This window comes from Oryzias melastigma, linkage group LG6, assembly GCF_002922805.2.
Source record: "Oryzias melastigma strain HK-1 linkage group LG6, ASM292280v2, whole genome shotgun sequence".
NCBI classification, from domain to species: domain Eukaryota; kingdom Metazoa; phylum Chordata; class Actinopteri; order Beloniformes; family Adrianichthyidae; genus Oryzias; species Oryzias melastigma.
In genome coordinates, this window is record NC_050517.1 from 17363064 (window position 1) to 17375941 (window position 12878).

At 40.2% G+C, this 12878-nt stretch overlaps 1 long non-coding RNA gene across 1 annotated transcript; it reads left to right on the forward strand.

The window, feature by feature from the left end:
* Positions 1-28: 28 nt before the first annotated feature.
* Positions 29-11367, forward strand: LOC118598858. Its single transcript, XR_004948040.1, has 2 exons — positions 29-150; positions 11167-11367. It is a non-coding gene; the product is annotated as an uncharacterized LOC118598858 (long non-coding RNA).
* Positions 11368-12878: the final 1511 nt, after the last annotated feature.

Sequence of the window (12878 nt, forward strand, 5' to 3'; positions counted from 1 at the left end):
TGCCGTGAAAGAGCCTATCTGTCCAATCGCATTACTCGGAAGGAAGACGGCCACATCTGCCTATCGGAGAGCGACGGCCCCACGTGGGGCGCAACGGTACATGACATCATCCCGCAGGATCCACGAGGCATCAGCCGTCCGTCCCACCGTGTAAGTTACGACAACAACAGCAGGCATTGATGTGCCGACGATGATATCCGCATTTGTCAAATTCCACTTCCGCGCTTTATTTAAATTCTCATTTTTTACCTTTGGAATTAAGCCTTTTTTACTATAACATGATTATTTTATTTTATTTTTTAGATGTCGTTCCCACAAAAGAAGAAAAATAATGTGGGAATATGTGGACAATGAATAAAGAAGTGAACATATAAAAATTCCACTTTTAATTCCACGCAAACACCGTGAAGGGCACCATAATGACCAATCGATCGTTGACATTCACTAAATTAAAGCAACCTTTTTTCTCTCTCTCTCCATTTTATGTGTTTAGGGTGGTTGTTGCACAACACCGTGCGCCTACCTATCAGCATCGAGGGTGATAGTTACACAGCGGGGGTTTAGAAGATGATTGCCTTTGTGTGATATGAACATCAGCCATGTCTGAGCGCCTTGTTTTGAAGGTTCGGCTCTGACCCCACGTGGGACTCCTCTGCCGCTTTAAATCACCTCGACCAATAGCAGCGCGGCGCACTTACTCGGCGCCCTGCAATTGGCCGGCTGTCGCTGAGCCTGTCATTCACAACCTGGTGTTGTCAATCAATACCACGCGGGGTCAAGCGCTGACAAATGCCTGTGCTCCCCGGTCCTCTGCCTGTGAATAGAGCCTGGAATGGCTGCTTAATTAGCTTCGAATGGCTTTTCTCTCCAGTTCAAACAATCTGTTACCACCACGTGGTAATGAGAGCCTACATTAAACAAAGGAAGAAAGGAAGCATGCAAACAGTTGTAACATTACAACCTGCAAGTTTTCCTTTACATACGGGCCTATGTAACAAGCAGACAAAAATATATGATGTTTGACTTTTATAATAATGGTTTTAACACCAGACATGATATTAATGTTGTGCTTGTCATTTAAAACATACAATCTTGACATTTTATTGGATACTGAAGAAGTAATTAGAATTATTGTAAATTTTTTATCCTAATTATAATCAACATATATATAAATAAAGATAAAAAATAACATAGCAGACAAGGAAAACATATAATTCTATAGATTGTACTATTTGTCAATAAAATAAATTCAAATTGTTGATATAGTAGTACGTTGAAGGCGCTAGCTTTTTAGGATTGCTAAATCTTCCAACACGTTGAGGTTTGAGATTGCAGCAGTCGTCTTCCTTGTCACTCTTGTCAGCCACCTTGAGGATGTGGGGTGTCTGTTTTTTTTTTTTTTTCTTCCGAAATTACGAGGGCAGTCTGTGAGAAACTCAAGTTGCACACAAGAGTTGGCAGGCTAATCTCCGCCAGGCACCCCCTTATGCTTTTCAATAGAGTGTGCTTGGATTAAAGGCAACAAAAGGCTAGGCCTAACCCCAGGGAGAAGAGGCCCTCCGCCCACTCAGACCCCCACACTGTTTATTTACATGGAAACCCCAACCTCGGTGAAACTCCCACCCTCAGGCATTACACACAGACCTATTTGCAGAGGTGGCTTTAATTCTTGACAGAGCGGGGATTGTCTTCATTTCGGCTTCTTTGAAACATTCACTTTTAACTTAGATGTTATGCATCAATTAACGATTTCCTTTGGTCAATCTGTTCAAATTGTTGAATTAATGCATCCTTTCCTTTAGAAATAGTGTAAATGCGCGGCTCACGATGAGGCAAAGATCTATGATAGTGTGGGACTATTTATCATGACCCTATCGGGCGTATTTGTAGATTACACACTACTGGCTCATTAATGTGACTTGCATGTAATAAATGACTCGACCGTTTTCTATCACGCCTTGCTTACTTTCCTGTTCACAAAGCAGAAAATGAAAGCCCAGTTACTGCAAAAAGCTGTTTTTGTGCAAGCCTGGTATACTTGCTTGGAGATCTGGAGACTAAAATACTACACACTCATAAATAAACACATTGGAGCCTTGTCATTCACAGGCAGGAAGCGCAAAAACACACAGATTCCATACAACAAAGAGCCCAGTGTTAGGAGTGGAAAGATGAATTACTGTGTTATCTGGATGAGTCATCAGACAACAATCAATGAAAAGAGGATGACAGTTCTTATCAAAAGGGGGGGAAACGCAGACACAAAAAGTGTGACAAAATAAACATGCAAAAAGTGGCTTTGATGGGAATGTAGAACTGGAGCAGAACTCGGTGGGGAGAACACTTAAAGATAGTAATATTTCCAGATTTCAACAGGTAAGAGCAAAGAGTAGGATGCATAAATATTCAAAGGTAATATGCAAAAAAAACAGATATGGCATCTAAGCTAAAACTATTTGGAATTTCTCCACACTTTCTTTTTCTGCAAACTAACACACTAAATATCTTCTCAAGGAGCCTCAAAGGGTTCACTTTTTACCCCAGTGTACTGGTAAACTGGCAGAAGACAATAATAGCAGACTGATGCCAGAAAACAGCTTAAACATCCCCTCTTCATGACCGTCCCACACATGGGACGACCTTAGACGTAATTACTATACGCGGGCTTTCCAAGGTCCAATCCTATCATTCAGCATACCAAAATGACAGGGACAATAAGGCTGCAATAAGCACTGCAACCCATACAGACGACTGGTGAAACCCCAATCAATAATTTTGATACCCAGAGAACGGCTGACACATTTTTAATGCCTTTTTATACTTTTTTGTAGTTTCATTAGTAAATCAAAAAAGATTTAAAAATCAATAAAAAAATGAGTTGGACAACGACCTTGTGACAATAACCCCAACAACCCTTTGACCTCAAAATGGATTTATAGGGTTCAGAAGATGGATGGATGATTTCATATCTCTTCATGGTTTTTGTTATTTATCAAACAAGCTGACCATTAAAAAAAAATATATATATATCACTTTTTTCCCCAAACTTGTATGGTTGAGCTTGCCGATGACAGAGTTAATTTTGTAAAATACGAAACAATGAAGCTCTAAAACAGGGTACTCAAATTCAATTTACCTTTGGGCCACTCTGCTAGCTGAGGCTGGGTTGTATGGGGTTCCATTTGTGCCAAAAATATGTTTTTGTGTCGACTGTCTATCTTTGGTAAATTGTTTATGTCTACTAAACAAGTTTATTGAACAAGTGTTCATGTCTTTGTTCTACTAAACAATATCTTTGGCACGGCCTATGAAACGACAGGAGCTAACAACGCTAGCAACTGTTGCTAAGGACTCTTCTGACAACCAGATAGAAAAATAACCTGTCCAAACATCACGCGAAAATACACCAGATTCTTGCGTAGAGGTGTGCAGCGTCTGACCGTCCAAGTGAGACGTCTAGCGGCGTTGTTATTTCTACAGGTGTGAATAAGCAACATTTAATACTAACAGGCTAAAAGTTCATATTGTATCTCAATTATAATAAATTATCTGACCTAAAATATCAAATTAATAAAATACAACATTGTGCATTTGTATTTCCACATTTATTGTTTTTTGAAGTGAGGAGGCTATCTGATATACTCTGCATTTTAGTTAATTGGTTATTTGTTACCTTAAGTGTATGTTACATTATAAAGACTGTATTTTTTGATCATTTTAATACTGTTACAAGGGATGTTAGATTAATATATTGTTTGTTTACAACAATATATTTGTTTACAAAATAGTGATATATCATAGATTACCAGGGTAATGTATTGATTATTGTAATATTTGCCAAATCGTGATACTATCGGTATTGTGAGTTACCCTGAGATTACCAGCCCTACTCATTAGTGTGTGGATCTCCTTTTTTTACAGGCTGGTTCTTGTCTAACATTATCACGCCTGTGTTGTCATTGTTGTGTGTCCATACAACAGAGCCACAGGATGTGTTTTCCGCTCGAATAAAGCTGTTTTCAAAAAGGTTGTGTGGATTTTCTCCACCTGTTTTCTCCACCATACTCTTCATGCTATAGAGTCAAATCAGAACCACAGGACTGACTGTGAGATATAATTCCAAACAATCTACACCTCTATCACAATTGTTCTATTAAAAATGGCCAACAATTTTCAGGAGTTTACACCTATAATTGGAATCATTTTTATATATGAGTCTGTTTCTGGATGAAGTTTAGATTTTGGAGAACAGGTATTGTACTGTGAAATGATTCGACCACATCAAAATGAACTCAGAATTAAACTCAAGCAGCTGATTGAAAGGACCTTGAGCTGCACAACAAAGATTGTGTTACTCTAATCCAGTTTGCTAAAATGACTAATGTGATTAAAGGGATTCTTTGGACCTAAACTCAGTTAAGGTTTCATGATTACATTCACATGGCAGGGGAATGACTTCACATGACTGGAAGGAGAAAAAAAGCCTGCAGCTTATGCAGAAAAACGTGTTATTTCTATTGAGGCTGGAAAGTCTCAGTTGTTTAGATAAGTGTGAGCAATACCGTCAACTTACATCAAACAGCATTATAGGTGAAGGGAAACCTTCTCAGTGACAAGTATGAAGTAGAGTTGATGAATGGCAGCATGCAGCTCTAACTACCTCCTAACGATGATGTAAGATGTGCAGCATCTCAGAAATCTCATGAGACCACAGACCTTTATTATACACAATATTTTAGCACCTCCGCTTTATTGAGAAACTTTTGTATTCTCTGACAGCAGATGCATATTTAGCCAGTTCCACTATAGGGGTGCAAATAAAAGAGAATAGAGTTCATCTATCCATATATTTGTCTTCTCCATTGATCTCTTATACATTATATGTTGGGGCTGGCACTATTTTTGTGGGTTTTTTTAGGGTAGAGAATCAATAAAAAGATTAATTAATTCATCGCAAAGTTGGAAGAAAATTAATCGCAATTAATCACAATTAATTTTTTTTTTGTTTGTTTTTCCCAGTCCGAATTCTCCCCTTCTCCCTCCCCTTAATTTGAAGGGGCAGTTTAAGGGCAAGTGTGTCTAGATTTTTTTTTTTAAGTAATGACTTTTTGTTGTAGCATGACCTTTTTATAGTTCTAAAACCGCTTTTATTATGTGTATTCGAGTGCTGGAAGCTCCACACTAACGCTAGCAGACCGGCGATTATTAGTGACGTCATCGACGAATGTGACGTCTGAAATATGAGACGCCATATCTTCATAACCCTCCGTTTGGAGGGCTAGATGTAGGGGAAGGGAGAAGATTTCGGATTGGGCTTTGCTGTATTTGCCGACCACTTATTGTCTGTGAACAATCACAATATGAAATCATATGCAAAACTGTACATTTGTTTTTAATTAAGGTTATCAATTGATTAATCACACTTTCGTGTTGTGATTGATCACTATTAATCACAATTTTTTTACAAGGTAAATTTTATTAAAATATGAACAAAAACAGGCCAGAGAGAAATGTTCCCCTTATTTTCATTGTCGAAACTGAAAAAAAACAGCAAGATTAAAGTACTAAAATCAATTAAATATTTACTTCTTCAGTAAATAATATAGTATAAGTAGGATAATGTTAACACACACCGTGAAAGCGTACGTCAGCAAAGCAAAGGACTCTTCTGTGGGTTCAAACAAGTAACGTTAATGAGCATTAACACGTTTATTTGGGCTGAATAATCACGTGCATTATGTTAATGTTCACAGCCCTTTTTTCTTTTTTTTTTTTGTAATTCTTATTTCTTTCTTCATTGTGGATTTTTGCAGGCAGTCTGCCTATGCCTATAATCAGCCTTGCCTGACACACTGTTACAGCACATACCCTCAATGTCAAATGAACTCCACTAGATGCCCTGGAACCGCTGACCGTCACATGGTCACCTAAAGTGACTCCTTCACCAAAGGCCAGTATTGCTCCGTGGCCTTAAGAGCTGCTGGATTACATTATTAAATTGAAAAAGAGAGGGGGTATAGGGAAACACGCTTGGCTTAGAAAAGAAGAACTGAGTAAGTTGTCAGTGTGGAAAGCCAAGCTGCGGCTCATCTATTGGCTAAAACTTTATTTCCAGGTATACAGAGAACATTATTATTGTGGGAATGCTTAGTAAGCATTCACACTACAGGGATTCTCCTGCTCCTTTCAGTACATTTTTTTGGCACATAAAAACTCAACCACACTTATATTAATTTCAGTAATCTTGGTGTCAAAATGTTCAGCTTGTTCAGCACATTACTGCGTGTATTTTTGGTATTCATAAATGCTTTCGTTTTTGAAATATTGAGCAAAATATGCCTCATATGAAATGAATGAGAAAGTCTTCAAATTCCATAATTTTAAGTATATTAGCAACAAGCCTTTAAATATATTCATGGGCTATGCTATAATCTTTATAGTTATTTAAAAAATGTAGCTTCTATTTTAGCAACAGGCTATGTTTTTGACTAATTTAGTTTACTGAGGAGTTTTACGCTTTTTGAGTTTAGCTTGTATTTACGCAATGTGCTTTTTTGCGTGTGAGTGGCAAATTTGCCATTTACTGAGGTTTTTTTATGGTAATATGAAGTTTAGCTAATATTTTAGCAACATGCTAACGTTTTTGGCTAATTTGTGATCTACTGGGTTTTTTAGATTACTTTAGAGTTTAGCTTCTATTTTAGCAACAAGCTAACATTTTAGACTAATGTAGTTTACTGAGGAATTTTAGGCTATTTCGGAGTTTAGCTAATATTTAAGCAGCGTGCTAGCTTTTTGGCTAATTTGACTTCTACTAAGATTTTTGGGGGGTAATATGGAGTTTAGCTCATATTTAAGCAACACATTAAATATTTTTTGCAAAATTGGCATGTATTAGGGATTTTTAAGCAATTTTACTACAAATTTTTCACAAATGTAGGTCAACTTCAGCACTCTTTCATGGTTTTTTAACCAAATTTCCAATCTTTTAGCAAATTTAGCATTTTGCAAATAGCTTTTTAATTTTCAGTTAATCCCTTCAGCAATAGAAGTAAATAGCATCACAATTTTCAGCAAAAAAACTTCAGCATCTTCAGCGACTACTATAGCAAAAAGCATTCACACTAGCATTATCGCAGGTAATGCAACTTTTCTAGTTGTTATTTGCTGTTGCTGTCTGCCAATCTGTTTGTTCCAGTTTACTCCTTAAAAAAAGGAGATCATAAGGCAAATGAATTATTGAGACAGTAGCTCTAAGAGGAAGCAAGCTTGAACCAACAAATTAAAGCCCATCCTTTGAGAGACTATAAGCTTCTTGTTTTTATTTCAAACATGGATTCAAATCGACTTCCTTAATTAATCTAATTATTAGCCGGTGCCCTCTAAAATTCTAAAATTGCCTGAAGCAACAAAGCCATTATCATAAACACCACCACTGGCAAGCTTAAAACAAATGGTATATTTAGTCGGTGTTAATGGGATTAAATTGTGTGGGATTTAGGAGCAATTATGCAAACAGTGAAAATTATGTCTTCAGTACAGATGCATTGACTTCTAAGTCTGCACTCCCTTTGCTTGCATTTCATTTCTCTCTGCCCTCCTTCCACTTGTCTGCATTAGTCAACAGATTGTGTCCAATCTTCATCCAAAAAAAAAAGAAAAAAAATCCCAGAAAATCATAAATATTGAAAGATTACATCAATCTGAAAAGCTGCTGGCTTGCCAGTGGCAATGCAGGGACACACAAAGAAGTAATTGCTGGCCATCTGCTCACCAGATTAGCAAGAGACAGGGTAAGCAAAAAAAAAAAAAAAAAGCACCCCATTGCATCTCCATCTTTACCAGGAGTTGCACGAGAAGGTTTTGGTGTGCACCCCTGGAGGATTCATTGGCTTAATCCAGGAGGATTTTTTTGGGGAGGTTTTAGAAGACTAGACTGGCAATCCTTTCCTGTCATGATTGAAACTTGTGGCTATCTCTTTATCAGCAGCCTTACAATGCGGCTCAGTGCCAAAGAAAGTAATTTAAATAAAATTGGATGCACAAAACATTACAGTTGTGGGTCATCTAACACGCATCCCCTGAGAATAGATTTAGAATGTTGTGTCTGCTCTGTTAAAGTCACTGGCATTAACCTAACCAGAGCTTCACTGCTCTTCATTCGAGAGCATTAATCTTGTCACTAAAGATTGCATAGGGGTCAGCCAAGGCGTCTGAGGTGATGTGAAGTGAATGTACGGGTCACAGAACAAATCCATACAGACTGAAAATTCATGTCGTCTACTCAGTAGACAAGCCGATTCCAATTATCTCTGTTGCAATTAAAATTGTTTTGATGCTAACCTTCAGATTCGTGGGCAGGAAAGCTGCTCCAAGAAAAGCACATCACGACTGAGTGACACACTCTGTTCTATGACTATTTTGATCCTTAAATCTAAAGACTTTTCCGAGCCTCACAGAGGGTGAAAAATGACCTCCACTGCTTTGCATCCATCCCATCTCATAGAGCCCTCATTATACTGCAAGATTTATATGCATTTTCATAGAGAGAGATGTATCGAGATAAATAGCGCGAAGTTCTGCATCAGACAGAAGACAAAAGGCAGAGCGGAGGCATAATGAGCTGTGTTTGTGTGCAGTGTTGCTTGGCTTGTTGACAATGGCTAATGAAGTTACAGCTAGTGGGAGGATCTGCTGGCGCTAATTAAGCTCGCTGTCATTAGCGGCGTTGGAAAAAGGAGCGGCAGCGGAAATGGGAGGAGCAAACACTGGCGTATTCATCACCGCAGCGTATCCACAAACACAAAAAGGAGCTATGTGTGGTTTGGTATGACTTTATTGCACACATGGAACTTCAGACTCCGCATTTGGCTTTTATAACAGCACATAAATCCTCTTTGAAACTAAACTGAATAACAGAAGCGTCTCTCTTTTAAAGCAAATATCTACTCTGGCAGGAGAAAGATTGATATGGGGATATAGGTTACAGAGTTGAAACATAGTACAGTAGTCTATAAAGTGTCTCCAGACATAAAATTACAGTTACAGTTAAACGCCATATGTAGGAAACATTTTACACCTAAGTGAACCAACAGTGTGGACTTGCTAATATAGAAGCCGCAGCTCTGACATCTGGAAATGTGGTGTTCACCACTGAGCTGCTAAAGAGTAGGAGAGCTCAATTGAGTGTTGCAGAGTCAGAGAGGAGCTCAGTGTGTGCCATCTGAGCCACAGCTCCACCGTGGCCTGTAATCCAGCTCACCACCAAAGCCACCGGTGCTGGCAGCCCGCGCCCTCCAAGCCTCTGTTTGTTTTTGCAGCACATAGACTCGGCCATTAAAAGTGGGAAGTCTGTCAAAAATAAAAAGAGACTTTTCATGTTTGGGGGCTGCAATTGTGGCTCTTGTGTGATGTTTTTTTTCTCCACACTGACCTCTCGCTTTGAGGTTGGAAAGCCGCTAAACCCTGGCCTGTGAAGCCAGCCAATTTGCCGTGCCAAAAACTGTATTTTTGAATGTGGCGGTGTAGTTGGTGCCTCTGGCAAAGAGTACTCCAGTTGCATGCAATGTCTGTGTGTGAGAGATATACACACCATTATATTGGGTCCTCAGGCAAAGGAGCCAAAGATGCATAATAAGTGTCTACAACATTTTTATCGTTATGTACTCGTTAGCTTTTCCCAATTTCCTAAAAAAAAACATTAATGGCATCCTTACTAAAGGTAGACTTAAACATTTTTATTTAATAGCTCCAAAACAGCTTCCTCCATGCAGATCCCAATCACTCAAAACAATAAAGCAACACATGGAAAACGTGGAAATTTGCTATGTAGTTAAATTGCGACAGCCACCAATTAGGTTTATGATTCGGGCGCCTCTGGGCTACTGTCGCCAGGCCTCAGTCTCCCTCTGATGTCATTACACAAATCTGCTGCATTCTGACAGAGCAAAAGGGTTGCAGGACAGAGTGGGGGGGGGGAGCTGGCTCCTCTCCTCCGATAGCAGCAGATAAGCCGGCCTCGGGGCCTCTTATCTCATCTCTGCATCCTGTGTAAATGTAAGTTTCAGTCTGGCAGATTACATCAGCAGAGCCTGTAGGGGACAGAGGCTGGCCGCTGGGGGACAGTGATGTCTCCCTTCATGTGACAAACTCCTTCCTCCACCCTTTATAAACTAACTAACAAAAAAAAAAAAATGTGGTTGACGATGGCTCGTCCCCAGAGGATCTAGAACTCAAATTGTCAGCTTCTATTTAGTCTAATGGTTTAGCGTTTGCTCTTACTGTCAGCTGCACACAGGCTGCAGAGATAGTGATATTAGTGAACAGCATGCATCAGTTTTTATAAATGTCTTCGTTGCATTCGCGGAGGTGTCCCAACAGAGGAAGTGCAGAGTAGCTGATACCCTCTGAGGTCCAGAAGCCACAAGGACGCTACGTGACTGCGAGAGGTTCACCCGAGGATGCATAAATACACCCCGTCTGTCCGTCTAAAAGCTGCTCAGTCCATTTCATGTACAGTACATTACAGCCACACAGACCAAACACACAGACCACATCTGTTAGGCAACCAATTTAGGGCTGTAGCTCGTTCCCCTCTCTTTGCTCACTGCGACGGTCATCCCACCCAGGGAGGGGAAGTGGTGAGGTTGCAGCGGTTGGCCAGATGGGGCCAGCTGTGCAGCCACAGACCTCTGAGCGATGCAGGGACAGATCCACAGGCATCATTACAGATCCAGCAACATGTTGGGCTTTAAAAAACAACCATCTCACTCGGCAGTCCCTGAGAAGAAGCAGCAACACTGCAGGGTTTGTTCTCTGACAGCACAGGAATGAATGTCTGTCATGATACAGCGCCATACCTGTATGCTTAGTTGAGTCAAATGAAACGTGACTTTTCTTCTTCATAAAGAAATTACGCAGACTAAGTCACTGAAATGAGGAACACAGCCTTGCAGCGATCCAGATGCTAAGCAACCCTGGCAGTTGTATGGACTCTGTTGTGCCGCGGTCGGCTGCCAACTCAAATCAGTTCAAAGTGACTGTTGCTGAACTGCACCGTCAGCCGGATGATAGAACAGAGTCTGCGAGTGATGAAGTCCCTGTTTTGTATCTCTCCCCAGGGCCGTGATTTGCGAGCTAATCTGGGTTTGTCTCCCCTGATTCCAGGTCTTCCTCTCCCCGGGGAGCCCGCTAATGGGACAGTGGAGCGGAGCCACCATGCAGCAGAAGTCCTCCCAGCTCACCGCGCTGACATCCATCTCAGAGAGGAAGAACAATGCTGACTTTATTTTCCTCACACGCGCACACCAAGCAATGCGTACACATTTGCAAAGAAGCAAACGCCGAATAAATTAAGTGTTGCCTATATAACCTTGACTATTTGCAATTTGTCATGCAGCCTAGGAAAGATAATTGAGGCAACCTCCCAGTATGCAAATGGAATGGTAATCAGTCTCACTGCTCCTCCAAACACATACATGGGGAAAAAAACTCTTATATTGTTAGTAATTTCTAACAGAGGACACCTATTGACCTATTTTCTCTTAGAAAGCAATTTGTCCCTCCAAAATAAAACTAATAGGTGGCAAGATGAATGGATTAGAGCAGGCTAGACTGGGCGAACTGTGCCACGAGGCACTAAATCACTAGATTATTAGTTTTATGAGCCAAGCCCATGAGAGAGTGATTGCTAATGTTCCCAGAGTAACCAAGGGAAATAAAGGTAATAGAGCAATTTATAAATTCTGATTGGTATACATAGAGAACTTCCAGTCCATCTCCTTTGTTATTTTACTGCTCTCGATAAAATATGCCCCCAAGCCACACAGACACTACGGTCAGCTATCAAAATCAATACAATCACAGAGCTGCAAGTGCTGCCTCCTCTCTGTTATTTTTAGTGCAATGCAGCCTGACCTGCTGTTATAAATCAAAGCAATGTGGGAAAGAAACACACCAACATCAGCTTCCATTTATTAAATTTCATCCAACTTTCTGGAAGGCACGCACAACACACGGAAAGTAGATTTATTGATGACAAAAGCAAAGCTTTGTCTGCACTGATACATCATAATTTGTCTTTTTAAGCTGCTATGATTATTACAATATGAAACAGACAGACTGAGGGAAGACAGGTGTTCTGCTTAATCCGCCCAGCTCAGATGAATAACCAACCTTCACTCATCCTGTTTTCACAACCACACAACTTTCCATCACGCAAACCCAAATCCCCAATTTCCACCTCTTCACAGTTATGTGATGTCTAAGCCCAAATGTTGCCTTAAATGTTTTGCAGATGTAGGCCCGTCTAATGTGGTTGACAAAGCAGCAATCTATCTGGTTAGAGAGGGCCCTTTGCTTTACGTCCACAACCTGCCTGCCTTATTTTCATGTCAAAGTTGGTGGTCTCAGCCTCCTCTCGTGCCTGTCTCCCAGGAGAGTAAACAGCACGTATCTTGCAACAATCTTCTCTTGCTGTTTTGTTTTTAAAAGAATCTGCCAAATGATGGTTTAATTAACCAGCTCTGTTTAAACCAGACATGTTGTTCGCCAAATGGGGCCTATTTAATCCACTTCAGACTTGAATTACACATTGACACTGAGGTGAGAGGAGGAAGAACTGCGGTAGGAACCAGATGGAGGCAGGGTTAGAGTGTCATGTCATCCTGCAGCCCTGAGCAGTTTGTCTGTCGGTGCATCTGTGATAGATTTGTTCTGCTGGATTGTTTGCAGCCGAGCTGAGCTGATGTCTTAGGCGCACGTGCTCACATACACAATATGACCTTTCAGACGTACATTGTTAGTGAGAATCCTACTTTTTGTTTCCTTGTTGTGAATCAGCCAACTTGTGTGTTAACTTACAGATATGAAGTAATGCT